This window comes from Octopus bimaculoides, chromosome 22 (assembly GCF_001194135.2).
Source record: "Octopus bimaculoides isolate UCB-OBI-ISO-001 chromosome 22, ASM119413v2, whole genome shotgun sequence".
Classification (NCBI taxonomy): Eukaryota; Metazoa; Mollusca; class Cephalopoda; order Octopoda; family Octopodidae; genus Octopus; species Octopus bimaculoides.
In genome coordinates this window covers 12,518,185-12,522,795 of record NC_069002.1, presented here as the reverse complement: position 1 = coordinate 12,522,795, position 4,611 = coordinate 12,518,185, and positions in this window count along the sequence as shown.

Below are 4,611 nucleotides of genomic sequence, written 5' to 3'. Positions count from 1 at the left end.
TCTGTTTATTTCCTCTTATTCCTTTCTGTTGAAGAGCGTAGGCTTGAAACGTAAAGGACTTTTCAATTTTTCCGACCATCAAACTAATACACTTGCTCGTTGTTCATACATCATACACCTGTCTTCGTCCTTTGCATTTCTATCAATTTCAACTATATATATATATATATATATATATATACACACACACACACACACACATATATATACATATGATGGTACACGCAACTGTATACCTGGTTTTTTTTTAATTAACCGGGTGATTATTTCTTAACATCAGTGGATGCTTCATTCAATTTTTTCTTACATCAGAGGCGAGAAATTCTCGTCCGACTCTGTGGCTGGCTGCCAGTGAATAAGTTCTCACTGATCGCAGTTATCCCCCCCCCCTTTTCTTTATTTTTCCAGTATATTTGGCACTACACTGGTATATGTGAGCCACTCCGCTGTTTAGTACTAGGTCATCTCCGATGAAGCAAACATAAAAGAGCAAAGACGTCCCAGCCGTGATGAACCCGTTTTAGTCACCCTGTTTATCTGGCACCAAGTTATCCATCGCTCGCCTGTGCATGCGCGCGGTTGTGCATGTGTGTACATGTGTGTGTGAATAGTAGACGAAAGTATTCAGTTGTCTGCTGTGAAGAGTACGGATATTGGTTTCAAATTTTGGCACAAGGCCTGCAATGTCTGGGGAGCAGGTAAGTCGGTTATATCGATTCCAGTGCTTGAAAGGGACGAAAGGCAAAGTCGACCTCGGCGGAATTTGAACTCAGAACGTAACGGCAGACGAAATACCACTAAGTATTTCGCCCGGCATGCTAACGATTCTGCCAGCTCGCCGCCTTAGAAAGCGTACGGATATTAAAATAATATGCTTTGTTGTTGTTGTTGTTGTTGTTGTCGTTGTTACTCGCCCATCTTTACATTGTGAGTTCAAATTTCACTGAGGTCGACCTTGCCTTTCATCCTTTCAGGGACGATAAAATAATTTGCAGTCGAGTTCTAGGGTTGAATGTCAACGGCTTCCTCCGCCCTCAGGCCTTCTGCTTAGAATTGAAAGGTCATTATTATTATTGTTTAGTCGCAGTTGGTCCTGATCCAGCAGATGGGCGATCAACCATGACCACCTTGCTGTGTAACCATTATGTAGCTTGGATTATATCATCCAATGTGTCCTTAGGTCTTGATGGCATAAAGGTGTGATTTGAGGGAAATTTGACTATTATATCTCGCAAACAAAATCTTCCCCCGCGTAGTCCGGGTGACAACGAACTGATGCAGCTGCAACCTGAGTCATCTCAGGCACAACCATCAATGCTACCATTACAACCATTGTCACCACAACCATCATCATCACCACCACCACAAACATCATCATCACCACCACAACCATCGTCACCACTACCGCAACCATTACACCACGGCTATCACCGTGGCAGCATAACAACTATCAGAGGCAGAACCATCGACAGCACCGCTACAAAAATCGTCACGCCACCTCAACCACCAGCCTCACAACCATCGACAACACTACCGCAACAATCACTAGCTCAACCATACATAAATAACACACACACACACACATATATATACATATACATATATATATATATATCACTACCACCGCAGCCATTACCACCAAACTTACACACTATCTCCAGCACTACGACCACATGCACCATGAACAACCATACCAACAACAACAACAGCAACAATAGCTAAATGGTCAGCTGACAAGAACGCAAAAGACAGAAAGGACAAGGTGCAGAGAAGACAGGATCTCGTTCTTCCATTTTTAAATAATTAATGAAGAATTGAAACTAGTCTTGATTTACAGACGTTGATAACCCCCTGGCTCGGTTGCTGCAACTGTAACTGCTACGACGACAACCACGACAACAACAACAACAACAACAACAACATCAACTACAACAACGATGGTAGCAACAACAGCATTATAATAACGGCAGCATTAACAGTTACGAGTGACAGTAGAAGTAGTAGTAGTGGTGGTGGTGGTGGTGGTAGTAGTAGTAGTAATGGTGGTGGTGGTGGTGATGGTGGTGGTGGTGGTGAATTAGAACGAAAGACAAGCTACGTGGGTGGGAAAACCATTTATTAATCGTGCGCCCGCGCAAATTCTCACACAACACGCTGACGAGACGAGAACAGTAAAGACAATATGTGTGTGTGTGTGTGCATGTGTGTGTGTGTGCGCGTGTGTATGTATATATGTGTATGGGTATATGTGTGTGGTGCGTCGTGTTTGTGTGTGCGTATACGTGTATGTATGTATACATGTCAATACATATGTATATACAACGTTGTCTATGTATATACATATATATATATATATATATACATGTATATATGCATATATATATATATATGTGTGTGTGCGTGTATTATACATACACATACACCCAAAATATATGATAATTAGTGATTTCATCTCCGCTTTAACAAGACCACAGGATCGAAACATTCCGCTTTTTGTCACTAATCATAAAATTCATAAATAACAATTTATTCTCGGCGATGTTTACGTCTTGACTCCTTTCTTTAATGGTTGCTACTTGTGTTGAACATCAGCCTTTACATATATTTCTGTGTATACGCGTTTGTGTGCATGTTTATTCACATGTATTTTTAAACACTTCACTTGTATTTCTATGTATTGCCGCCATAGTCAAGCACCTTCTTTTAAGCATCTTCATATAATTCGGGTGTCATTTTAAGGGTTTCTGTTCTATAATTAACTTTATTTCTCGTGTCATTTATTATTATTATTATTATTATTATTTTCATCTTTTACTTGTTTCAGTCATTGGATTGCGCCCATGCTGGATCAACGCCTTGAAAGGTTTTTGAAGAACAAATCGACCCCAGTATTTTATTTATTTATTTTTTCTTTTACTCAGGAACGTATTCTATCGGTCTTCTTTGTCGAATCGCTAACGTCACGGGGATGTAAACAAACCTATACCGGCTATCAAGTGGTGTGCGGGACAAACACACGTACACGCACGCACGCACACATACATACGCACACACACACACGCACACGACAAGATTCTTTCAGGTTCTGTCTACCAAATATTACTCATATGGCTTTGGTCGACCCGGGGCTATAGTAGAAGGCACTTGCCGAAGGGACAGCGCAGTGAAATTGAACGCAAGACCGCTCGATTGGGAAACAAGCTTCTTAACCGCACAGGTGCAGTTCATTTTTCGAGATATTTTCTCTTACATCTTTGTATCTACAATTATGCATATTTCTTCAAATTTAACAATATTATTATCATGTCTAAACTACACTTAACCAATGACGTATAACTTACACACATTCACAACTTCAGCTAAAATCCATATACAAGGAAGTGCTGAAAGGTTTCGAAGGGAAAATTAAACTCTCTCATGACTAATGAGTCGTGAGTGGAACGAAAGGAGTGGGTAAAAGAAAATACAGGAGGATCAGTTAAATATGATTTTATTCAGCATATTACCTTCTGAAAGTTACACATTGCAGCGATCCTACTGTCTGATGGTAGGTCCTGGTACTTTGCTATTTTTTCTATGCCTCTCATATTAGGACTGTTAAGCCAATTATCTGGCATTTCTATCCTCTTTATCTACCACGACTAAATCAGGCCGTCTAGCTTCTATCACTCTGTCAGTCTGAATATTAAAATCTCACATCTTGTATTTCTTACTTTCTAGTTCCTATATTAGGTTCATATTCATACCATTTATCAGTATGCTCAAATCCTAGCTTTCTACATCACTCTCGGTAGATTACTCTCCCTAGGCTGTCTCTTCTTCTTCCTCCTCCTCCTCCTCCTTTTTCTCTTCCTCCTTCTTCTTCTCCTTCTCTTCCTCCTCCTCCTTCTTCTCCTTCTCCTTCTCCTCCTCCTTCTCCTCCTCTTCTTCTCCTCCTTTTCCTCCTCCTCCGCTTCTCCTCCTTTTCCTCTTATTATGATACCCTTCCGTCTGTCTATTTAATCACATCTAGTAATATTCTATTTAATACCCCATTCTATAGATATATTAACACTGACTTACCTTTTTTCTTTCTGCTTTCTATACGGATGACGTCTCGGTGTCTAAATATGTCTGTCTTCACTTTATCCCACGTACGAGAGCAATAAAGTAGGCGGAGGAAGAGGAGGAGGAAGCAGAAGAGGGAAGAGGGGGGATAGAGAAAAAGGAGGGGGTTGATAACAAAAGAAGAGGGGTCAAAAGTAGGGGGTAATGAAAAGTAGCAGGACCCTTCGTATTTACAGATCTTCGGTATCTTTTAATTTGTACTTTTATAAGTTAATGTCTGCAAGGAAAAGTGCAGGCGGCGGAGTTAAGAACTTGAGAAGATTTGCAACTCTTGGAAGGTTTGAAACATAAATAGATTTGTTGTTGTTGTTGTTGAATAAAGGCGTTCCAACCATGACCATCTTATCTTTTATTCAGGTATAGGCGCAGGTGTGGCTGTGTGGTAAGATGGCGGCGAGCTGGCAGAAACGTCAGCACGCCGGGCGAAATTCTTAGCGGTATTTCGTCTGCCGTTACGTTCTGAGTTCATATTCCGCCGAGGTCGTATCAGTTACGCACTGGGGT